At 40.0% G+C, this 26808-nt stretch overlaps 1 long non-coding RNA gene across 2 annotated transcripts in view; it reads right to left on the bottom strand.

The window, feature by feature from the left end:
- Positions 1-26808, bottom strand: part of LOC138847182 (uncharacterized) — a 72804-nt gene that overhangs the window by 6190 nt on the left and 39806 nt on the right. Inside the window, exon 3 of one of the 2 annotated variants that reach the window (XR_011384828.1) lies at positions 3638-4529. The exons of the other annotated variant lie outside the window; for it this stretch is intronic. This is a non-coding gene — a long non-coding RNA (uncharacterized lncRNA). Of the gene's footprint in view, positions 1-3637; positions 4530-26808 lie in introns of those variants that run through there. 2 annotated transcript variants of the gene reach the window in all.

Below are 26808 nucleotides of genomic sequence, written 5' to 3'. Positions count from 1 at the left end.
GACATTTCAGAAGAAGTGAACAGGAAAACATGGCAATTTAAAGGATCAAAATGAAATTTGAGAAGAAGAAAAGACTGAAAAGGCTGGGCAGATAATAAGAACAATTATATATTTAAATAGAGTCAATAGCATCTCTAAAATGGTCAGGTATATGTTTGGGGAAATTGTGGCCAAATTTTTCAGTTTGACAAAACTATAAGTCCAAAGACCCAAACAGGTCATTGCACTCCAAATACAGGATGAAAAAAAAATCACCATGCTGAGGCAGATCATAATTAAACTGCATAAACCCAGAAATAAAGATAAATCTTAAAAGCTCTGTAAAAGAAAAATATGAATTTTTAACAGAGTATCAAGCTGAAGGTTGACAGAAGATACATTATTGGCATGTGTACAAATAAGATGACTCTCAGAAACATCCTTCAAGTATTGAAAAATAGTGTTCATGTAGTATTTTTTCATATGGACAAAATATATTTCAAAACCCAAAAATAAAAAGGCTGTTCATGTTACAAATATTTTGAGATTGAGATTGACATGCATATATGAGAATTTGGTGTAAAATATTCCATTACATTTAAAAAGAATGCTGAAATATTCCCAAAATCTTTAAGCAAGCCACTTTAGATAATAATATTAAAGGAATTATCCAAGTATCTAAAGATACATACACTAAAGAAGTTTCTAAAATCAAAGGTTAGTTTACATTTGCTAAATTCTATAAAATGCAAAAATAAAGGAATTTGGTGAAAAAATACTTAATTGTAATTACATAAAATGAGAAGTAAAAATCAATGAATATAAAACTCATTCCACCTACTAGAAAAATTCTGAGAAAGTATATCTAGAGCTACACTTTGGGAAAATTCAGTGAATGATAACTTTGGAGATATAAAAATTAAGAAAGTTTAAAAATATGAGACCTTAAAGTGTGTAAGATTAAACTCACCCTAACAGAGTTCAGAGGGACTGTACATTAATGTTACCAGCAAAACATACCGAATTTTGAGTTATCTGATGACATCACAGTGAAAAGAAATCAAGCAAGAATGTCACAGTACAAGGATTGACTTAAATGAGGATATTAAGTACACACATACCTGGGAGCAGCACTGTGGCACAGCAGGTTAAGGCCCTGGCTTGCAGTGCTGGCATTCCATACTGGTGCCAGTTCAAGTCCTGGCTGCTCTACTCCCAATCTATCTCCCTGTTAATGTGCCTGGGGAAAGAAATGGAGGATGGCCCAGGTCCTTGTGTCCCTGCACCAGCATGGGAGAACCAGAAGAAGATCCTGGCTCCTGGCTTTGGACTGACGCAGCTCCAGCCATTGCAGCCATTTGGGGAGTGAACCAGTGGATGGAAGACATATCTATTTCTCTCTCGTCTCTGTCTCTACCTCTCTCTGCAACTCCTTCAAATAAAGAAATCTTCAAATAAAAAACCCACATATCAACAACTTCAATCACAGAACCAGAAAAGATGCTCACAATATAAAATATATTACTAATACTGTAAGAAAGACTAAGTAATTAGTAGGAGTAACAATAAAATCACTAAGAAATATAAAGGAGTTTGGTGAAAAAATCCATTTCAATGTTTAAAATTATTTGTAAATAAAATATCTTAAGTCATGAAGAGATCATTCCACTTTACAGTATATTACAAGAAAGATACCAGTGTCTAGAAATATATGATTGAATATTTCACACATCAATGTCAAAATTTCAGTAAAGATAAAAATGATATGTGGAACAGGAGAATACCATGGCAAGCACTCTGAAAAATTGTATACATGAAAATTTTCAGAGTTTCCAAGTTTGGGCAAGTTTGTGATACCACAAAAAATACAAACCAAGATTGCCATAGCTCATATTATCACTATTGGCTTACTAAGATGTTAGTGATCAATACAGGGTATAGCATTAGATGCAATGACAATGAAAAGAGATGTACATGTTATGGAATAATGAATGTTGTGATTACCATGACGAGAAATGGAGAATAATGGTGTGAAAAGCAGATTGAGAACTTTGTTGTAGTTCATTACAATTACATCTATATTGGAGAATATGAAAAAAATACCAGAAACATGAGTGAAGAAAGATCATGCCTTGTTCTACAATATATGAGAGCATATACTTCCATATCTAGATTATGCTTAGAGAAACATTAAAAAATAAACTCAAACTTAGTTCCATGAACATCCAAAGAAGTAAAAAATATGTTACCTAGATAAGGTGAATAATTACAGTGGCCTAACAATGTCTGAGAAACTGTACATGACAATTTCCAGGAGACCTACAGAATTTTGAGAGTTGATGATTTCACAATCAAAAAGTTATGCAATCTTGTAAAAAGTTAAGAGTACTAAGGGGACCGACACTGTGCCATATCGGGTAAAGCTGCTGCCTGCAGTGCCAGCATCCCATATGGGCTCTGGTTTGATCCCAGCTGCTCCATTTCCAATCCAGCTCTGCTATGGCCTGGGAAAGCAGTGGAAGATGGCCCAAGTCTTTGTGACCCTGCACCCACGTGGGAGACTTGGAAGAAGCTCCTGGCTTTGGATCGGTGCAGCTCTGTCCTTTGCGGCCAACTTGGGAGTGAACCAGCAGATGGAAGACTCTCTCTCTCTGCCTCTCATTCTTTCTCTGTGTAACTCTTACTTTCAAATAAATGAATCAATCTTTTTAAAAAAAAAGTTCTGTGCTTTACTCAGACCAAGGTATTACAAATATGCACTGCTGATAGTTATAATTTCAAAGAAAAGTATAAAGACTTAAAAAGGCATTCAGCTGTCATGAAAAACTAGTTATTACCATAAAATGAGTAATTTTTTGGGAGAAACAATGGCAAAATGAATGAATACAGGCAAAATGGCTGAAAAGCAGATCATTATAATTACATTAAAAATGTGAAAGAAAAAATTTCAGCAAAAGTAATAAAGATCATAATAGCTCATACAAAGTTAAAGTAAGGATGCCTGAGGCAGTGTTATGGTGCAGTAGGGTTTACCCTCCATTTGGGATGACCTCATTTCATTTCAGAGTGCCTGACCCAAGTCTCATCTATTTTTCACTGCTGACTCAGGGCCCTGCTTATGTACACTAGAGGAAGTAAACGATGGCTTATGTTCCAAAAAAAAAAAAAAAAAAAAAAACACAAAACAAACAAACCTGCTAGCAGTAAAAAAAAAACTGGCTTCCTTACTCTGATCAAGATTATTGAAAAAGGATCCTACATCAAAGAACACAATACATACAAGAACATTGACTGCTTTTTTCCCTGGAAGTAAGCCTAGAGCAGGTGCCTCCACTATCTCCAATTTCTTATTGGAGGAGCAGTTGGGGAGGGGAGAGCAAAAATAAAAAATAAGGTGTAGAGGTCTCTAAGCAATAAAATGTCAATATATCGGAGGTATTTAGAGAGAATCCAAAAAATCTAAAAACAGATACAACTGATAAATGAATTTAATGAGATTTCTAGAAAGATCAATAATTTTAAAATCCACTAGATTACCTTGTACCAGCAAGAAACAAATAGAAAATATTAAAAGTCAATAGGCGGCCGGCGCCGCAGCTCCTCAATAGGCTAATCCTCTGCCTGTGGCGCCGGCACACTGGGTTCTAGTCCCAGTTGGGGTGCCAGATTCTGTCCCGGTTGCCCCTCTTCCAGTCCTAGCTCTCTGCTGTGGCCCAGGAAGGCAGTGGAAGATGGCCCAGGTGCTTGGGCCCTGCACGCGCATGGGAGACCAGGAGGAAGCACCTGGCTCCTGGCTTCGGATCAGCGCGGTGCATCGGCCACAGCGCGCCAGCCGAAGCAGCCATTGGAGGGCGAACCAACGGTAAAGGAAGACCTTTTTCTCTGTCTTTCTCTCTCACTGTCCATTCTGCCTGTCAGGAAAAAAAAAAAAAAGTCAATAGGCAGAGTAGAAAACAAATGCTGACAGGAGAAAAGGGAAGGAAAGGATTAAATCATGTGATGTCTTTCAGCATTCTTCCAATCAATATTAAAAAGTAACACAAACGACCCTACAGGAAAATGAGTCACAATACGAAGAAAATAAAGCCCAGAGGCCGATGCACAGAACTGTGACTCACTGAAGCATTTACTGCACCGAGAGCTCCAGCAGGGACCCATCAGGGAGGGCAGGGCCACAGGAGGGACCCGGCAGGTGCAGGAGCAGAGGGGAGAGGCCTCCCGCCTGGGGAGGTGGAGTCCGACCTGCACCCAGACCTCGCCTCCTGCTGCTCCCACCCAGCACAATCTGAAGTCAGGGGCCCATTGCCGTGAAGGATGTTGATGGGCTGTGTCCTTTGTGACACTTTGTGCGCTCACGGCCATGCACGCTGTCCAATCAGGCACGACGACGTCCACGTCACGTCATCACGTGGGGTCTTGACGTCACAGTCATCTTACAGTTCTGGGCAGGAGCTAGGTGCTAGGAGATGGCTCCGCTGCCACAAGGCTCCCGAAGGAAGTTGGGTTTGTGGCCTCCACCTTCATCACCGGGGGACGCTGGACACCTGGAGCTGAAAACCGCGACGTGGTGAGTGTGTGCGCCCAGGTGTCGGGAGAGGCGTAAAGCAGCCGTGGAAGCTTCTGAGAAGCTGGCAGGACGCGGGCCTCCCAGAGGTCGTCTCCGAATCTGTGGCACCATATTGCCGCTGGCCCAGCGCTTCCCTTGGTCCCCTCAGACCTGGGGGTCGGGGTCTGGACTGGCACCAGGGACCCCCGACGCCCTGCCCCTTCCCTGCTCACAGCGACTTCTCAGCCCAGAGCCTTCCCTGGGCAGCTGTGTGGGAGCAGCCCCGTGTCTCCCCGACTGTGCAGTGGGTACGGGGTGGTCATTAGGGAGAATGTGGGCTCCGTGTGCGGGGTGCCTGTGGGACGGGAGCTGTAGTTCATGCAGCCCTGGGCTCCTCCGTCCTTCCCTGCCGGGACCTGATTCCCCCCAGTTTTCTAAATATGTGGGCAGCAGGGTCTCTTCCAGGATGCTGGCCTCTCAGCACAGCTGTTTCTAGGGGTCTCTCCATTTTCTGTTTCTAATAACATGGTCACCTAGAGTGGGCAAGGCAAAAACAAATGTTCTGTTTGACTTGGGGTTTTTGTTCACGTTTTAGAGTGCCATGTGTTCCCTGTAATTTGACACTTGGCTATCATCTTAGCCCTTACACTGTCCCTTGACAAACCGCCATCTGCATTTTCACTTTCAAAATAGAAAAAAAAGGATTTAAAAAAAATCCCACTTCTTAAGCATATTTGTTAAAAAAAACTCCAGTGTTGCAGAAAAAATATCGCAAAGTGATTTCAACCCATGAAAAAACAGCACGTGGCATATATATATATATATATATACACAATATATATGTGTATAATAAGGTATATGTAATATATAAAATAAAATATATATTTGTAATATTGAGAAAAGATGATAAGAGTGTAATTGGAAAGTTTTATATGCAACCATGAATGGGACAACTCACTGCTGCACATTGATCCATTTTCCTTAAAATTCATCTATAAGTTTGACACCTAGCCTAAATTGAAGAGTATTTGTGAAATATATGACAAGTCAGGCATAATGGCTACATAAAAAAATTGCAATGTTAGCCTCGAGAATATTTCAAAATTTATCATTCAGAGAAAATTATAGTACAACTATCAAAACATACAACATTCATCATATTAAAAATATGAAGCTTCTTCAAGAAGGAAAAGATGTCACTGAAGTATAGTCAGTGTTCAGAAATAGAATGTACTATGTGGGGATTCTAGTGTGTTATAAAAATTCGTAAAAATAAATGGAAAGTCCTAGTGGAAAGCAACAGAAAAGGCCAAGTGCAATTAAGTGGAAGTAGCTAGCTAATTGAAGTCCTAATCAGATGAACACAAAAATCTAAATGAAATTGAATATTGATCAATATAGGTACAGGTTTGAGTGTGTCTCCAGCAACTTTAGAGTAAGAAATGCCTTTTGTACCTTGAAATACATGCCATATTGAAATATATGACTGTGAAAGCAGTGTAGTTTTATCTTCAGGTCCAGTATTTTAGCAAATATACAAGTTATATGTTAAGACTTATTCTTTTTCAAATGTGCTTTATTTTAGAACACATGCAGTGACTTACTAACTTCTTTTACCAAAATAAGTTAGCACTTGGGGAAAAATGCAGCCTAGTAAGCCATGTACTGGAGGCCAAAATGGAAACACCTGCAGGGTCATCCTGACATTTCCATTGGTACTGTGATGCACCAGCAGGAAAGTGACTCCACAAATGCAAGATACCACCATGCAGAATGTTAGAAACTTGGTTTCATTAAATGTAACAAGGAGGTCCCTGATTGGGAATTTCATGCTGATTTTTTAAAATGCATTTCAAAATTCAATCTAAATGGCCATATGATTTTCTTCTTGAGTTTTTCACTTAACTGGCAAATTTGCATGGCTTGTTTAAAAATATTAACTACCTCTTACTTTTTTCTTATATTCACTCATATTCATTATATTTTCATATGTGATTTAATTTATTATAAGTATACTAAGGATATATGCACCTGTTTATGAAAGAGAGGCTTATATTTAATTCATATTTCATGTTCTGGTCCATTTCCATCATCATCAATGTAATGCTGGCTTTTCAAAAGAAATTTGAAAATATTCTCCGCTTATTTCTACCTTGGTATTCTGGGAAACATGGGTATATTTCAAATATTTTGTATTTCTTTCTTTTTTCCCAAAGATTTATTTTTTAAAAGGCAGAGTTACAGAAGAGAAGCAGAGGAATAGAGAGAGAGAGAGAGAAATCTCCATCTGCTGGTTTACTCAGATGGCCACAAGGGGCCAGAGCTGGGCTGATCTGAAGCCAGGAGCCAGAAGCTTCCTCCAGATCCCCATGGCAGTGCAGGGAACCAAGCACTTGGGCCATCTTCCACTGCTTATGCAGGCCATTAGCAGAAATGCTGGATTAGAAGTGGAGCAGCCAGGACTCGAACCAGTACTCATATGGGATGTTGGCACTGCAAGCAACAGCTTTACCCCCTATGCCACAGTGGTGGTCCTGGAATATTTTGTATTTCTATACCTGAAGTTTTGCTTCTGTAACTTTTTAATTGGTTGGTTGGTAGTTTTCAAGTTGTAATTCAATTTGCCTGGTGTAAGTAAGAGTTTCCCTATTTTATGTTATAATGGTTTTGGGATTTGATGTCCAAAATATAGTAGATTTTAATCTCTAGTCAAATTTTTACTCCTAGGCATTTTACAAATTTTTTCTAGCATCTTGACAAGGCTATATTCTCTGTAAAGCATTGTTTTAATTCCTGAAAATGGGTAGTAGTGTTACTTTTCCCTGTGTTTCTCTGATTAATTTTACTCATAGTTTATTAATTTTGTTTACATTAAAAAGTATATTCTTGTTTGTGGTACTTTTAAAAAAGTATTTCATAAGATGGTATATATATACTATGGAATAGTACTCAGTGATCAAAAATGAAATCCTATCTTTTGCAACAAAATGGATGCAACTGGGATCCATTATACTTAGTGAAATAAGCCAGTCCCAAAGCAGTCCCAAATGCTTTCCGTGATGTGTGGTAAGTAATAGAGCATCTAAAATGTAATAAATTGGAGTGAAATTGACATCTTGAGCTTTGATGATTGTTTACAGGCCTTGTCTCTACTGTTGAGGTACATATTTTCTCATACTATTTGTTGAACTCTTTACTTACTGCAGGGTTAATCTTATGAGTATAAAAGAAACTAAGAAAAAGGGCACTTCATATCTACTGATATCTACTGTTATCATTTGCTTCCTTTTATTTTTTTTTAACTTTTATTTAATGAATATAAATTTCCAAAGTACGGCTTATGGATTACAATGGCTTCCCCCCCAATAATGTCCCTCCAACCCGCAACCCCTCCCTTATCCACTCCCTCTCCCCTTCCATTCACATCAAGATTCATTTTCGATTCTCTTTATATACAGAAGACCAGTTTAGCATATATTAAGTAAAGATTTCAACAGTTTGCTCCCACACAGAAACATAAAGTGAAAAATACTGTTTGAGTACTAGTTATAGCATTAAATCACAATGTACAGCACATTAAGGACAGAGATCCTACATGAGGAGTAAGTGCACAGTGATTCCTGTTGTTGACTTAACAAATTGACACTCTTGTTTATGGCATCAGTAATCACCCTAGGCACTTGTCATGAGTTGCCTAGGCTATGAAAGCCTTTTGAGTTCACTGACTCTGATCATATTTAGACAAGGTCGTAGTCAAAGTGGAAGCTCTCTCCTCCCTTCAAAGAAAGCTACCTCCACCTTTGATGACCTGTTCTTTTCACTGGGATCTCACTTGCGGAGATCCTTCATTTAGGTTGTTTTCTTTTCTTTTCTTTTTTTTTTTTTTTTTTGCCAGAGTGTTTTGGCTTTCCGTGCCTGTAATACTCTCATGGGTTTTTCAGCCAGATCCGCGTGCCTTAAGGGCTGATTCTGAGGCCGGAGTGCTGTTTAGGACATCTGCCATTCTATGGGTCTGCTGTGTATCTTGCTTCCCATGTTGGATTGTTCTCTCCCTTTTTGATTCTATCAGCTAGTGTTTGCAGACACTATTCTTGTTTATGTGATCCCTTTGGTTCTTAGTCCTATCATTATGATCAATTGTGAACAGAAATTGATCACCAGGACTAGTGAGATGGCATTGGTACATGCCACCTTGATGGGATTGAATTGAAATCCCCTGGTATGTTTCTAACTCTACCGTTTGAGGTAGGTCAGCTTGAGCATGTCCCGAATTGCACATCTCTTCCCTCTCTTATTCCCACTCTTATATTTAACAGCGATCACTTTTCAGTTAAGTTTCAACACTTGAGAATAACTGTGTATTGATTACAGTATTCAACCAAAAGTATTAAGTAGAACAAACAAACAAAAATAATAAGAGGGATAACGTATTAAGTTGTTGATCAGATCTTGTCCTGACTGTTGATGTACAATGTAATACTTTATCCATTTTAGTATTTTTTTTGTTCTAGTACTATTGGTTGAACTCTGTAATTAACACACAATTATTCTTAGGTGTTTAAATTTTAACTGAAAAGTGATCCCTGTTAGGAATTTGGAAAGCATTATGCTGAGTGAAATAAGCCAGTCCCAAAGGGACAAATACCATATGTTCTCCCTGATCGGTGACAACTAACTGAGCACCAAAAAGGAAACCTGTTAAAGTGAAATCAACACTATGAGAAACGGTGACTTGATCAGCCCTCACCCTGACTATTGATGAACAACTTAATACATTATCCCTCTTAGTATTTTTTTTGTTTGTTCTGCTTCCTTTTATTCTATATACTTTCATGCTTTTTTTTTCTTCTTAATTGTTGAGGAATTGTTATGATTGATTTTTAGTGTTTTATTCTAATATAATTTAGCACATATTTATCTATAGCCTATTGATCCCCTCCTCTGTTTCCAAACCTGCATGTGCAGACTCTGTTCTTTCCTAGTGTTTTCACTCCCGTGTGCCTACGGGCTACATGTATTTCAATTTCTGTGCCTATGCAAATTTCCTGTGTGAGGAGAAGTAGGGTAAAGTCAAAGGATCAGGGCACACTTCCATATTGGACCGGCTTCCCTTAAGGCTCACTAGCTTGCCCAGCATGAGCCCCTGTGGCTGGCTAGACTCTGCTATGAAGGGAGGGAGTTGGAAAATGTAGTTTCAGCCATAGACATGAGAATTCGTGCACCTAAGGCACAGACCCCTCATGACACCTACTTGTCTGTCATTTCCTTATTAGTCTGGATGATGACAGGAATCTTCAGATGTGGGTTTTATTTTGTTGTCTTTTTTTCCATTTTGTCCTGTCCTTTGTCTTTCCTTATTAGGTTGCTTCTTTTTGCTTGGAGGTTGCTTTAACCTCCATCCTTAATCTTCACCATCCCCAATTCCCCTATGGCTCGTCCTTGGATCCGTGGGAGTCAGGGGATTTCTTTCCTTTTTTCTTTGCCATTACCACTTGCACTCTTTGTAATTTCTCCATGGATGTCCTAGAGGCACTTTTTTGGGAACCAGCACCCTGTTCACCTTCCCCAGCCATTAGCTTCTGCTTCTGCTTGCTCCTGGGGGCCTTAGTTGCCAACAGGGCTCTGAAATCTTCTGCTTTGCAGCTCCTATGATCATTCTTGCTGATCTTGGTGGTTTCCATGGCCTTGGTTCTTTTCTGCTTCAGCTGCTCCATCAGGGCTTTCACCACAAGGAATTCATGTTTTCATACGTGGACCAGGTTTTCCTAGGAGGTGGTAGGAACTATTGATTTGAAGGGTTGTGGTTTGGAGGCCCATGACCCACTTCTTGGGCTTCTTAGGTGTGATGCTTTATGTGGCCTCTTTTCTACTTACATTGGGAAACATGATGTCTGCTGCTTGTGGGGTCTGGGTCTGCTGCCTGACATCTAGGGAATGTGCTGGTCAGATTAGTTGGGAACTGGTAGCTTGATGTCTGGCCTGGGAGTAGCTGTTGACACCAGAGGACAGGCTAGGGTAAGCCCAGGGTTATTCTCTGTAATTTATTCCCTCCCAGTTGAATTTGAACCTAACCTCGGGGCTGAGTTGGCGATCTTGGGCCCTTAAGATGCCCCTCACTCCTTGAAGAACTGTTTCTGCTCATTTCACTATTGTCTGAGCTCCCTGGGTCTTTGGTTTTGGGGTTCCTTGAGGGTGGAACTCTAGTCTACTGGTACTTGGTTTTTCCAAGCTTCTTGGTCATTGTGGCCTGGACAGGGGCATTCTGGGGATTCATTTTAGGGAATCTTCCCACAGCACCATCAACCCACTTAAAGTCTGGCTGTAGGAGACTGGGCCTCACTGCATTTCTGGACAAGGAGCTTCATGACAGCTTGGTCAGTAGGAAAAAAGTAGACTCCAGTTTGCCACCTGCATGGCTGTTGCCTCCTAATTCTTGCCTCTGACACTCAGCTAGAGTCCTTATGGGATGCTGGCCCCACCGATGGGCAGTGGGTACTGCACTGGTTTTGATGGCAGGATCCAAGGTCATGCCTCCATTCATACTCTTTGAGAAGCTCCTAGCTGTGTTATCTGGGGCCTAGGCCTTCCTTGGGAAGCTCCCAACCTAGGCTTGCACAGGGCTAGCAGCTGGACTGGTTGGATTATGACTAGGGTCAGCAAAAATCAGAGGGTTTTATCACCTGGCTCAAAGACAGTTCCTTCGACTCCTCATCACTGTTCTCTGAAGCTGCTTTGCCTCTTCTGTCAGGGTTCTGGGATCAGGGTTTTCTTCTGGAAGATTTGGAGTCATTGCCCTTATGATAGAAGACCTGGTCCAAAGTCATGGCTGTAGGCGTCTCCTCTTCAATGTCTGCTTCCTCTTCACCGTTCCTCTGGGTCATCCTCTGTGTTTGCCACTGGACCCAAAGAATCTGCAGACACTGGCCAGTGGACAGCAGAAAGACCTTTCCCAGAGGGCTGAATGCCCACAGTGTTCACAGGTCTGCCCTGGGAAGCACCAAGGGCTTCCCCTGAGTTGGACTCATGGTTAAGTCACAACTGCCAGTGTTTCCCTAGTACTGACTACACAGTACTCACACCAACGTAGTAGAAATGTAATTCTCAAAACAGTTTTGCCTGTGGCTCCTTGGAAACTGACATAGCAGTTGTCACTCTCCAGCAGACTCTGCATTTCTGTATTGTGCAGTTCAGAGAAAATGATTTAAAACCATGGCACCTTTGGCCAATGCTACGGTGCAATGTGTTAAGTAACTGCTACACTGGCATTCCATTATCAGAGTTCTCAGTTCACGACTCTGCCACTCCACTTCCAAACCCACTCCGACTAATGTTCTTGGGAAGGCAACAGAGGATGGCCTGTGTACTTGGGCCCCTGCCACCCATGTGGGTGATCTTGATGGAGTTCCAGGCTGCTGGTTCTGGGAGCTGGTTCTGGGGTTCAAGCAGCCCCAGATGTTGTGGTCATTTTGAGAATGAGTTAGTGTATGGAAGACCCCCTCCCCTTAACTATGACTTTCAAAAAAATAAATAAATATATTTTTATAAAACCTGGCCAGACATCTGCATGGAATTCTAAATTGTCTTGGTAGACTGTAGAAAATACCAGGGGATGGGAGCTTTTCCAGGGCTGGGGTCTTGTACATAACTCTATCTCTAGGGCCTACATATGTCTTTGAATCATAGTAGATGTCCATGAAAAACTGACCTTTAGTAAATATAAAATTTTAGTTATCTATAATGACTCAATTACTAGATTATTAAACATATATCAAAATAAATGCTATGAACCTGCACATTCATCCTCCTTTCTAGATCAGTATGTTTCTTTTGGGAGGAGTCTGTGGCCAACCAGTGAGAAGAGGCCACGTTTGATAGGATCAATATTGTAGGTTAATATGTGTGTGTGTGTGTGTGTGTGTGTGTACTTAGCATTGCTGAAGCCAGGTGGCACTCACATTGAGGTTTTATTCTATTTTTGTACATGTTTGGAAACATCCATAAAACAAATATTTAAAAAATACAGTGTGAGGGCTGACATTGTGGTACAGCAGGTAAGCTGCTGCTTGCAACCCTGGCATCCCATGTGGGTTCCAGTTCATGTCCTTGCTGCTTCACTTCCAATACAACTCCCTGCAAATGGCTTGGGAAAGCAGGGGAAGATTTCCCAAGTGTTAAGCCCCTGCAACCTTCGGGAGAGACCTGTATAAAGCTCTTGGTTCCTTTCTTCAGCTTGGCCCAGATCTGGCCATTGTGATCATCTGGGGAGAGAATGAGTAGATGGAAGACCTTTGTCTCTGCAATTCTGACTTTCAAAGAAATAAATAAAATCTTTAAAAAACCAGTGTGCACAAGGATGCCATGTCTCAGCAAAATGCTAATTTTGAGCTGTCTTATGCCATCCACCTGCACTAGGTGAAGGAAGTTACCTGCAGAGATGTTGCCTGCATGTCAGAAGGTGGGAGGAGGCAGTGTGTGGCATAATGGGTTAAGATGCCATCTGAAATGCCAGCATCCCATATGGGCAATGATTCAAGTCCTGGCCACTCCAATTCCAATCCAACTCTGCTAATGCTCTTGGGAAAGTAGCAACCATGTGGGAGACCTTGTGCCTCTACACCCATGTGGGAGGCCTTGAAGAAAATTCTGGCTCCTGGCTTCAGTCTCACCTAGCCCTGGCCATTGTGGCTATTTGGAGGAGTGAACCAGTGGTGAAAGATCTCTATCTCTCCCCCTCTCTCTCTGCCTTTCAAATAAATAAAATAAATCTTAACAAAGATGATGACAGGGTCTGCATATATGCCACTCTGTGCCAAGTAGTGTATAGTACCTAAAACAACAGACCACAATGGTTGATTTAAGTGAGGCTCTGCCATTGAGTAGCTGAGAGAATGGGATCTGGAGTCAGAAACCATATTCAGAACTCAAATTCCCTCTTTTAGTTGGTAGCTTTAGATTGAGTTCATTATTTAACTAACCTATGCCTCAGTTTCTGCCTGTGTAAGATAGCAATAATTAAGAGTTTGAGGGAGGGTTAAATAAGATATATGTAAAGCAGTTGGATCAGTGCTTGGCTCATAATTGGCTACCAATAGTTGCTAATATTACCCTGTGAGAAGGAGTGGCAGGAATCCCAGGATGTGGTCAATTCCATGGATTGAAAGACCATGTTGAACTTCTATGAAATAGTCACACTGATGCCTGCCAGAGAGGGGAACTCTCCTGTAGTGAATGCTGACCAGAGATGACTTACTCTAGCATCTGCTTACTTAAAAGAGAGAAACCATTGCATGATGTTTGCCTGGAACAGGTATCTGGCATCTTTCAATAAAGGAAGACACAAATTCAGACAAAATGGTGGGCTAGAGTTTGAACTCTAGATTACAATACTTCCACAAATGAATGATAAGTTCCTATGGGCACACCAGGCTGAGAACAAAGCACACACAAAATCTCCCAGATTGCAGTGATATATGCAAATTGAACTTTGTGATTCATAACATGGATTGTTAACCTTTGAAGAAAGACAATCTGTAAATGATGATTGACCACAACATTCATATCCTAGATCATATATTATCAGCCCTGGTGAATGTTAGAATGATCTGGGCAGCTTTTAATAATACTGATCTTCAGGATAAATCTGAAACCAATCTGGTCAGTCTCTGGGGGGTGGGAACCTAGGCGTATTATTTTAAAAATGTATTTCTTGTGATTCCAATGTGCAGTCAGGGTTGAAATCAGCCACTGAGGGCAGTCATCCTACCTCCTTCCCCAGCTGAATTTTCAGTTTCATACTATATGCATCCAAGATTTTCAAGATGATATACATTCCCAATTTTAAATCCCCGTGAAGGTCTCACCTGTATTAGTTAGACATTGTTGTTTCAGATAAATGACAATTCCTTATTCATATTGGCTAGGGTAGAGGGAGAGGCAAGGGAGAACAGAAGGGATTGAATAATGAGATTCAGAACTGCAGTGCCTTTGTGGTAGACCACATGTTGCCATCCTGGGGTTGGGCAGCTTTCCTTTCAGCCTCACTGGTGCCCATGGTAATGCAGCCCCAAGGGACTGAATTTCTGTGTTGCCATAGGTTCATATTTCTCTAATATGTAGATGAATTGATTATGTTCTATATTTGAGGGAAAGAATGAATTACAGAAACTTCAACTGAAACAGGGACCTGAGTTTTTCCAAATCAGAATTCAGGTTGTAGGAACTTGGTCACACAGTTACAGAGTTCAGTAAATATGCCCCTTCAGAGCCAATGTTGACTAGTAGCATGGAGCATGGACTCAACCACCTGGGTTTTCATTCTGGCTCTGTTATTTTCTTGTTCCTTAGCCAGGAAGCTTAGTGCATCTTATTTTTCTCATGTGTAAAATGGGAGTAACATAAGCTTTAATTCTTAGGATTTATGTGAGCAATAAAGCAGTTAATCTTTCTAAAGTGCTTAAAATAGAGGCTAGCATGCAGGAAAATCTCAACAAGTTTTTGGAAAACATTTAATTTAGTTGCTGTGAAACATATTAATTAAAATATATATTGAACTACCACCATTGGTGTTGGGATTTAGTAAAGGATGATGTCAGATGTGAAATGGATAAAATGTCTTCTGCTCTTATGTAACTTACAGTTATTTGGGGGAAGTTAGGGCTTATAAAATAACCAACACTGCTTGTAGACAAATGACATTTTAAGGAGTGATTTTTTTTAATTTATTTGATAGGTAGAGTTAAAGACAGTGAGAGAGAGAGAGACAGAGAGAAAGGTCTTCCTTCCATTGGTTCACTCCCCAAATGGCTGCAATGGCTGGCACTGTGCCAATCCAAAGCCAGGAGCTGCTTCCTGGTCTCCCATGCAGGTGCAGAGGCCTAAGCACTTGGGCCAACCTCCACTGCCCTCCTGGGCCATAGCAGAGAGCTGGACTAGAAGAGGAGCAACCGGGACTAGAACCTAGTGCCCATATGGGATGCAGGTGCCACAGGTGGAGGATTAACCAAGTGAGCCAAGGTGCCAGTCTGGAGTTATAGTTTTAACATTTTTTAAAAACTCCATGTTTTAAAATAATTTTTAAATTTATAAAAGTTGAATAAATTAAATATATTTCATGTATGCAGATTTAGGAGTTAGTGATACATCCCAAATCATTCCTTTCTTATTTTTTCTTTTAATTTTTACAATGACTTACTTTCAGTTTATTTTATAATCATAAGCTTAACCCTTCACTAAGAAAATAATTCAACAAATAGTAAGAAGGAAAAAAGCAAATATCACTGTTTCTCAACAGTAGAGACAAGGGTGGTAAACAACAATCAAATCACAAAATGTTGATTTTTCTTATATACATTAAGTTTTTGTACTCTATTACTTACCACAGATCAAGGAAAACATATTATTCTTGTTGGGACTAGTTTATTATACTCAGTACAATGATTTCCAGTTGCACGCATTTTGTTGCAAATGACAGGTTTTCATTGTTTTTTTTTTTTTTTTATGGCTGGGTAGCATTCCATTGTGAGTATATATCACATTTTCTTTATCATTATCATTATAACTAATGATTATCATTGGTTGATGGGCATCTCAGTTGATTCCATATTTTAGCTATTGTGAATTGAGCTATAATAAACATGGAGGTGCGTATAACTCTTTAATATGCTGATTTCACTTTGGGTAAATTACCAGAAGTGGAATGGCTGGGTCATATGGTAGATCTGTTTTTCGATTTCTGAGGTGTCTTCATACTGTCTTCCACAGTGACTTTACTGTTTTACGTTCCCAACAACAGTGTATTTAGGGAACCTTTTTCCTCGCATCCTCATCAGCATTTGTTGTTTCATTTCTGTATGATAGTCATTCAAACTGGGGTGAGGTGAAACTTCATTCTGATTTTTGCTTGCATTTCCTTGAGGGATAGTTATTCTGAGCATTTTTTTCATGTGTCTATTGGCTGTTTGAATTTTATCCTTTGAAATATGCCTGATTTTCCCTTTACCCATTTCTTAACTGGATTGTTTTTCTTATTGTTGAGTTTCTTGAGCTCTTTATGTATTCTGGATATTAATCCCTTATAGTTACATGGTTTGCAAATATTTTCTCCCATTCTGTCAGTTCTACCTCTTTATTTTCTTGAGTATTTCCTTTGCAATGCAGAAGATTATTAGCTTGATGTAATCCCATTTGCCTATTTTTGCTTTTATTGCCTGTGTTTCTGAGGTCTTTTTGAAAAAGTCTTTGTTAATGCCAGTTCCTTGCAGTCTCCCTAATGTTCCCTATGAACTTCATGGTATAAAATAATAGACTTAGATCCCTGATCCATTTTGAGTTGATTTTTATAAGGTGTAAGATAGAGGTCTTATTTTATACTTTTGCCTGCTGAGATCCAATTATCCTCCAATTCTTTGTTGAAGAGACTGTCCTTTCTACATGGATAAATTTTATCACCTTTTTCAAAGATTAGTAAGTTATAGAAGTGTGAATTACTTTCTTGGGTTTCATTTGTTCTGTTTATCTTAATGTCTATTTTTTGTGCCTGTTTCAGGCTGTTTTGATCATAACTGCCATTTTGAAATCTGGTACTGTGAGATTTATGGTGTTGTTTTTCTTATTTACAATTTCTCTAGCTATTTGGGTCTCTTGTACTTCCATACGAATTTTTGTGCTGCTTCTTATAAATCTGAGAAGAATGTCCTTGAGATTTTGATTTGGATCAATTGGAATTTGTAAATTGCTATGGGTAGTATGAACATTTTAATTATGTTAATTCTTCCAATATATGAACCTGGAAGATTCTTCAATTTTTTTGTGTCTTCTTTGATTATTTGCTTTTATGTACTCTAATTATCATTCTAGAGACTTTTGACATCCTTGGTCAGATTTATTCCTAGGTACTTAAATATTTTGTAGCTATTGTGAATGGTACTGATCTTACAAGTTCTTTCTCAGCCTTGACATTTTATGTGTATACAAAGAGTATTGATTTTATGTGTTTATTTTATATATTGCTGCTTTACAAATTCTCTTATGAATTTCTGTATTCTCTTAGTGGTGTATTTTGGTTTCTCTATGTATAGGATCCTGTCACCTGCAAACAGGGGTAATTTGATTTTCTCCATTTCAATTTGTATACCATTGATTTCTTTTTCTTGCCTAATGGCTCTAAAACACTCAGAACTCTATTGAATAGCAGTGGTGAGAGTGGGCATCCTTGTCTGGTTCTGGACGTTAGTGGAAATGCTTCTAGCTTTTCCTAATTTAATATGATGCTGGCTGTGGGTTAATCATATATTGCCTTGGTTTTGTTAAGGGATGTTACTTCTATATATCTATTTTGCTTAAGGATTTAATCATGAAAGGATATTATATTACATCAAATGCTTTTCCTGTATCTATTGAGATAATCACATGGCTTTTATTCTTCACTCTGTAATGTGATTTATTACATGTATTGATTTGTGTATGTTGAACCATCCCTACATACCAGAGATAAATCCCACTTGGCCTGGGTGAATGATCTTTCTGATGTGTTGTTGGATTCAACTAGCTAGTATTTTTTGAGGATTTTTGCATCTTTCCTCATCAGTGATATTTTTTTATTATTCTCTTTCTTTGTCGTACTTTTTTCTGGTTTTGGAATTAAGGTGATCTTGGCCTCATAGTATGAGTTTGGGAAGATTCTGTTCATTTCAATTGCTGAATGACTTGAAAATAATTAGAGTTAGTTCTTTGAAAGTTTGGTAGAATTCAGTAGTGAAGACATTTGGTTTAAGATTTTCTTTTTAGGTGAGTGTTTATTACTGATTCATCCTCCATCTTGGTTATTGGCTCATTTAGGTATTCTGTGTCATCATGACTCAATTTTGGTATATTGTTTGTGTCCAGAAATTATCCATTTTTTTCAAGATTTTCCAATATGTTGCAATATTTCTGCTTGTAGCAATTCATGGTGATTCTTTTTGTATCTGTGGTATCCATTGTAGCATCTCCTTTTTATCTATGATTTTTAAGCTGGCCTGTTCCTTTTTTTTTTTTTTTTGGTTAGTCATTTTTAAATTTTTTCCCAAAAACCAGCTCTTCATTTCACTGATCTTTTGTATTTTTTGGTCTAAATTTTGTTTATTCTCTAATTTTATTTCTTTTCTGCAACTTCGGGTTTGGTTTGTTCTTGTTTTTCTAGCACTTTGAGATGCATTGTTGGGTTATTTATTTTATGTCTTTTAAGTTTCTTGATGTAGGCACTGGTTGCTATAAACTTCCCTCAACACTGCTTTAAATGTTCAATTCCTGGGTCTGAAATTTACTAGCTGTGTGATCTTGGGTAAGTAACTTGAACTCTTTGAAAGTTCATGTGCCTTTTGTAAAAAAGTGAATACGACAAGGACTTCCTTCTGGATTATAATTACCAAAAAATGTATGTGAAGTCATTATCTTAAAACTACATTAAATGGCACAAAATGGCAATAATGTGTAATGCAATAATGTGTAAACGCAAGTTTACACAAAGATAATAAATCTCAGAATGATATTTATCCCTTTAGAAAGCATTTGAAATTACTAAATAATTCAACACATACCTTCTAAGAAGTAAATTAATGTGTAAAGGAGGGAGTACAAGGAATAAGATGCCTGAGAAACCACTTGTAGGGAAAGATTTAAGGGAATGGAGGCCTGTGATGGATGTTAGCAGGGGTCAGAGAGGCACTGTCATCAGCAAAGAACATACCCAGATATGGAGCTGGGGCAGTGACAGTTAAGCTTGGGGAAGGCTGTTTGGTAGGAAAGTAAGTAGAGCAGAGTGAAGGTGGCTAGTATTCAATGCCAAGAATTTGGACTTCATTTGTTTGTCATGTGAAGAGAGAAACATCCTGATATGAGTTTTTAGATTCTCAGGAAATGTGACTCATGAATAGTTGGAGACAAGTTGGGAATCTGAGCTCTGAGATCTTGTGTTGGGAGAGCCACTTGGCCTGATGTGCTGAGAAGAAACAGACACAAGTGAAAGTCAAGAGTAGAAAGAGCCTGGATAGGCAAGGGGGTGAGGTCTGATGCTGCAGGCAGCCTGGGGAACTGGCACTTGGGTGAGGCCCTTATTTGGACAGACAGTGGGTAATGGGAGATTGTTGGGCTAGAGATTTCTGAAATGAGAAGAGGCAGTGACCAAACTGCAATGAACTGTTCAAAGTACCTGTTGAGAAAATTTGTCAATTTGTTTCTCATTTTGACAAATATTTGTCAGTGATAGAGAGTGACAAAGCCAATAAGAGGGAGTTCTTTCCTCAAGATTTTATGGGTCAGCATTGTGGGATACAGACAAATGTGAGCAAGGACCCCTTGATATGTCACTTAATATGTGAGTGAGTATTGATGGAGTAGTCTGTACTGGGCCTCAAGTGTTGGGTTCCTCAGTACAGCTGAGGGATCTTAGTCAAGACTGCCTACCCTCTCATTTTGCTCATCAATAAAGCGGGCAAAATAGTAGCATCACCCTTAAAGGGACATTGGGAGGCTTCTGCATGTGAAGATACTTGGTATACATAAGGGTTCATATAGGCACAACTGTATGCAAAGATGTGTACCTGGTACAAGGATGTGTTCATTCAAGCACATGTGTGCATGTGTGTGTGGATATGTGCCTGCTACACAAAGTTGCTCACACACACACACAAATGTACATGCACAGACATGTGCCTGGTACACAGATGTATTGACACACAGACATGCACATGCACAGATATGTGCCTACTACACAGATGTGCTCACACCTGCACATTGACACAGATTTATGCCTCATACACAAAGTTGTTCACACAAGCACATGCGCATGCATGCATGTGTGCTTGGTGTACAGATGATGTTCACTCCCCCATGTATACACATGTTCCCAAAGATGGAAACAGATACAGGGTGTGTTGGGTACTCAGGCACCCAACCAAGACGGGAGAGCCCAGAGTTACAGGTGAGGTTAGTTAGGTAGAGTGGCAAAAAAGAGATGTCAGAACTCCTTGGCTCACAGAAGGTACCAAATACAAGTCAGCCCCTTCAGTCTGCAGAAAGTGTAACCTCCACAGCATACAGGCCACACTTGCTTCCCGTAACATCTGTTGGATCAAATAACCTGCAGAGGGAGCACTGTGCTGGCCTCTCAGGTAGTGAATTCATTTTTCCTCCGATTTTTTTCTGTACTGTTGTAGGAGACTGTGCTTTTCCCAGTCCATTATCATGGAGCTATCTGAAATGGAGCAGCCAGGACACAAACTAGTGCCCATATGGAATACCAACATTGCAGGCAACGACTTTACATGCTATACCACAATTACAGCCCCCAGTACCAAGTTTGTTTATCTGTTTGTTTGATGAATACTTATTTAATCACAATGAAATTCTTTCATTGCTACCTGATTTATTAAATTAAAAATATAGGCTATAGGGATAAATTTGGTTTTCATAAAAGTAATGAATACTTTTTAATGTAAGTTTGTCTCAGGAAATACTTGTGCCAAAAGATTGTTGTTTATTGAAATTTAAATTTAACTGGGAATTTTGTATTTTATCAACAAGCATATGTTGGTTCCTGAAATCCATGGAGTAAAAGTTGGGATAATTACATTCTGGTTAGGGACTCCTCTTGGGGATAAGAGAGATTTTGTTATTACTAGGCACTAGGAATAAACATTTCTTCTGAAATTTTTTAAATAAAGAATGAAGAAGTGACATAACTCACCAGCAGATGACTTTTCCCAGTATATTGTAAACAATAAATTTTAAATTCATATTTAATCCCATTTTCTTGAAACCTTTCTTACACTCATACTCCTTTCGACATGCCAGAAACAGAGGTAGAAGGGAATATTGAAAGCAAGCACCTTGTACCCCCTTCCCTCATGTGCCCCCCAGAAATGAGCAGGTCAACCATAGCTGTTCGGTCTTCCCATAGAACAACATCAATGTCTTTTTTTAATATTCGGAATCTAGTGTTGTTAGTCTTCATATTCCACAAATGTATTTTCAATCTGATAGTTCTTTGGTATATTATTTTTTTCTTTGTTTACCCCAGAAAGGTATGGAGACAGTTTCTAAGATAACTTAGACCCTAAAATCATTTGATTGGAAATGCTGATCTCTTTGTCTAAGAAAATGGTTAAGCAAGCCATGGAGTGTCCAGTGGAGGAGGTCCATGCACAATTCCATTATTGGATGAAAGCACTTTGTTTATCTCAGAAAAGCACCCCCAAGTAGGGGAATTTGAGTAAGGCATCACCTGTAACTAGACAACCCACAGTCAGATGGCTCAGCAGGTGGACAGCACATTCATGCAATAAAAAAGTGCCTCTCCTGTGAAGAAGAAGGCCCACATTAGGCAAGATTCATGCTTTGATGAGTAGGCTCTGCTGTCACAGAAATCACAAAGATAAATAGGAAAGCAGCCCCCAGATGCTGTGAAAAATACTCACTGTACATAACTTTACAACATTTATCATTTTGTGTCATATATACTAGGGTATTTAAATGTTTGTGAAAATTAAACATAAAGGTCAATTTTGATTCACTGCAAATGTATTGAAATCTATACATTGTTATTCCTAATATCTATTTTCCCTAAACTTTTTGAAGAGCCATTTGTATGACTAGATTTAACTTTTTTACGCCAAAATACATTGATCTTTAGTTACATTTTTTCATGACTTTTAAACTAATTCATTTTATTTGAAAGGTGGGAGTGATATTTACTGATCTTTTATATGTTGGTTCATTCATCAAATGCTCACAACACTGGGCTGGACCAAGTTAAAAGCAGGAGCCAGAAACTCAATCCAGGTCTTCAAATTACTTGGACTATCACATCACTTGGTGCTTCCCAGGATGTGTAATATTTTTTTTTTTTGCTTTCAAACTTTTATTTAATTAATATAAATTTCCAAAGAACAGCTTATGGATTGCAATGGCTTCCCCCCCATAATGTCCCTCCCACCCACAACCCTCCCCTTTCCCACTCCCTCTCCCCTTCCATTCACATCAAGATTCATTTTTGTTTCTCTTTATATACAGAAGATCAGTTTAGCATACATTAAGTAAAGATTTCAACAGTTTTCTCCCACACAGAAACATAAAGTGAAAAATAATAGATGGTTTTTTTTTAAATGATGATGGAATCAGATCAGACCTATTGTCATGTTTAATCCCAGTGAGAGTCAAGTTGGGAATTGATAATTTTTTTTTTTTTACAGAGGATCAGTTTAGTATACATTAAGTAAAGATTTCAACAGTTTGCACCCCCATAGAAACACAAAGTGAAATATATTGTTTGAGTACTCGTTATAGCATTAAATCTCAATGCACAGCACATTAAGGACAGTGATCCTACATGAGGAGTAAGTGCACAGTGACTCCTGTTGTTGACTTTACCAATTGACACTTCTGTCTATGGCATCAGTAATCTCCCTATGCTCCAGTCATGAGTTTCCAAGGCTATGGAAGCCCTCTGAGTTCTCCGACTCTTATCTTGTTTAGACAAGGTCATAGTCAAAGTGGAGGTTCTCTCCTCCCTTCAGAGAAAGGTACCTCCTTCTTTGAAGATCAGGCTACATTTTTAAGATACCAAAGGCCCATCCTATCTGGATTTAAGAAGCTGAGGTTTACAGCAAGTACCTGATAGCTTTCTTCAAAGTTTAAGAATCAAAATCAAGTGTTTAATGCCTATGCAAATGGATCAGACACTGCCTTTTGTAATGCCTTACCTCAAGATTTTATAAAAAATACCAGGTAGTTTGGAAATAAAACCAACTCTCACATTATGGTTATAGTCTCATGGAGTTAATTTCATTTAAGTGCCATCTCAGAACAGAGAATTCCATCACCTTCATATCCTGTTTCACACACACAGCTGCAAAGATTATACAAAATCAGCTACAGAAATGCAAGCACCATCTCTTTGGAGAAGGGCCAGCCAGAAAGGGAAAGGCCAATTCATGGCCAGGTGGCTTGATGGTAACCTTGTAGTAGAAGCTAGTGTCCAAATATGGTCAGTCACTTCTGTGTTCTGTAGCAGAACATCTGGATGGGAATCTAGGCACCACTTCTCAGCAGTTGTGTGACCCTACATGAATCCTTTGAAAATTGGGAGATTTTGTTTTTCCATCTGAAAACATGCTCTACTACCTGCTGCATAATATGGTCATGGTGAGGATTAAATGAACAAGTGTACATGGAGTGTATAGCAGGATACATGCACTGTATAACACTATATACCTGGCAGGATTTATGCTCTTATTGGACCAGAACCTACTTATTTTATAATTCTTTCTGTTCAATGGTAATTATTACTGCTGGCTCAGCAAAGAATAGCTTTATCTTCTCTCCTATGTGAGAGCTCTTAAAAAGCATCTGCCTGGGCCAGTGCCGCGGCTCAATAGGCTAATCCTCCGCCTAGCGGTGCCGGCACACGGGGTTCTAGTCCAGGTCAGGGCGCCGGATTCTGTCCCTGTTGCCCCTCTTCCAGGCCAGCTCTCTGCTGTGGCCAGGGAGTGCAGTGGAGGATGGCCCAAGTCCTTGGGCCCTGCATTCCATGGGAGACCAGGAGAAGCACCTGGCTCCTGCCTTCGGATCAGCGTGGTGTGCTGGCCACAGCACGCTGGGCGTGGCAGCCATTGGAGGGTGAACCAACGGCAAAAGGAAGACCTTTCTCTCTGTCTCTCTCTCTCTCACTGTCTACTCTGTCTGAAAAAAAAAAGCATCTGCCTGCAGCGCCATTATTCCATATGGAAGCCAGCGAGATTCCTGGCTATTCCACTTCTAATCCAGCTTCTTTCTAAGGTGCCTAGAAAAGCAGTAGAAGATGGCCCAAATCCTTGGGCCCATGCACCCATGTAGGAGACCCAGAGGAATCTTCAGGCTCCTGGCCTTGGCCTAGCTCTGCTCTGACCATTGTGGTCAACTTGGGAGTAAACCTGTGGATGGAAGATGTGTCTCTCTCTCTCTTTCTCTCTCTCTCTTCAGGGCTCCAAGATGGAGGAACAGTGACAGGATGTTCTGAGTTAAGATAGGCAAAACTAATATATAAAAAGTACACTCTTAGGGTAAACCAGCAGGGGAACTGCAGTGGGAGATCCTGTAAAAGCAGTAGAAATGATCTGGACCTGTGCTGAAAGAGCAGACATGCAACCAAAGACCCACCAGCTTGGATCCAGAGAGGAAGGTGCCTTCCCCAGCAAACTAGGTGAGAGCTCACTCCATGGGCCCATGATGTTGCTGATACAGCAGGAGGGAGTGCTTAGTGAGTGGCACCTTTTAGAGTCCCAGCCAGATGCTCTAGAGGTGTGGGGGGAAGCAGCATGTCTCTCCCCTTCCCCACCCTGCTACAACAGAGATGTATAGCCAGCGGTGGGAGGCCTATGCCATTTTAGGACACAGGCAGGAAGTGGCTTCCCCAGCACCTATGTGAACCCCCAGAAATTACTGGGATTACCTTCTGCCTAACTGGCTATGGCAAACACAACAATTCAGGAGAAACCAAGGGAGAAGGACCCCTTCATGCCAGTTGCACCCACCTGGAAATTGGAGGGGAAGGAGAGCCACCCATACAGACGGGAAGTACCACCTGGAGGACTCTCTTAAGCACTCAGCACAATCATATAGTGAGCAGGGGTTGGCAGTACTTAGCACACGTCTAAACCTCAGATCTATCAGGAGAGAAAAACCTGAATTCCCCACTGACATCAAATCTTGTTGGAAGGACCAGACTCAATCCAGTGGATTGAAACACACCCAGACTGTGGCTCTGGGAACACCTTAATTTCCTGGCAGCCAGAACTGACTAGTGGAGTGGAGTAGCCTCACTGGCATCCATGACCCTGAGAGCCCTGGGAGCTGAGATTGAGAAAACACTGTGACTTCCTAAGAGGAGGCAGAGGGTGCCTAGATTCTAGGCAACCACAGAATGTTTCTTCACACTCTCAGAGATCCTCATTTGCTCATAGTAGAAGGAAACAGGCTCACAGGAAAGACTACATAGACTATATGTGTGTTTCATACAGCGGGTGCAGATGAGAGGGGAGTAACACCTGGGAATTCCTCAGCTGGGAGGAGAAGGGCTGGTCACAATAACAGTGATGACCATTCCTCTCCATCCTGTTAACCAGCTAAGAGCTACCATGCCCAACTTGGGTGTTTCCCTGAATACTTACCCCATCCTGGAGAACTGAACAGAGTTCCCTGGCCACTCCCAGTACACACCTCTTATTATTCACAGAAAGTTATATGTCCCACCAACTATAAGGAAGACACTAGCCCACAAAGGAACAGTACAACATTTCAACATTAGAATGTGAAGATGAAGAGATTTAGGAACTGCTGGAAATGGAAATAAGAAAATAGTGATCAGCTTACTCAAAAAGAAATCAGAAGCAAATCCATGAATTAAAGAAAACTATATATGTTAGGAATGAAAATTTTTCCCATGAGAAGTGAGATACTCAGCAGACTCATAGAATGGCAGATGTCCTAAATAGCACTCTGGCCTCAGAATCAGCCCTAAAGGCATTCGGATCTGGCTGAAAAGCCCATGAGAGTATTTCAGGCATGGAAAGCCAAGACACTCTGGCAAAAGATCTCTGCGAGTGAGATCCCAGTGGAAAGAACAGGTCATCAAAGAAGGAGGTACCTTTCTCTGAAGGGAGGAGAGAACCTCCACTTTGACTATGACCTTGTCTAAACAAGATAAGAGTCGGAGAACTCAGAGGGCTTCCATAGCCTTGGAAACTCATGACTGGAGCATAGGGAGATTACTGATGCCATAGACAGGAGTGTCAATTGGTAAAGTCAACAACAGGAGTCACTGTGCACTTACTCCTCATGTAGGATCTCTATCCTTACTGTGCTGTACATTGAGATTTAATGCTATAACGAGTACTCAAACAATATATTTCACTTTGTGTTTCTATGGGGGTGCAAACTGTTGAAATCCTTACTTAATGCATACTAAACTGATCCTCTGTAAAAAAAAAAAAAAAAAAAAAGAAATTATCAATTCCCAACTTGACTCTCACTGGGATTAAACATGACAATAGGTCTGCTCTGATTTCATCATCATTTAAAAAAACCATCTATTATTTTTCACTTTATGTTTCTGTGTGGGAGCAAACTGTTGAAATCCATACTTAATGTATACTAAGCTGATCTTCTGTATATTAAAATAATCGAAAATGAATCTTGATGTGAATGGAAGGGGAGAGGGAGTGGGAAAGGGGAGGGTTGTGGGTGGGAGGGACGGTATGGGGGGGAAGCCA

Source organism: Oryctolagus cuniculus, chromosome 20 (assembly GCF_964237555.1).
Source record: "Oryctolagus cuniculus chromosome 20, mOryCun1.1, whole genome shotgun sequence".
Classification (NCBI taxonomy): Eukaryota; Metazoa; Chordata; class Mammalia; order Lagomorpha; family Leporidae; genus Oryctolagus; species Oryctolagus cuniculus.
Note: the sequence above shows the minus strand (reverse complement) of the source record. Positions and strands in the feature narration are given on the sequence as shown.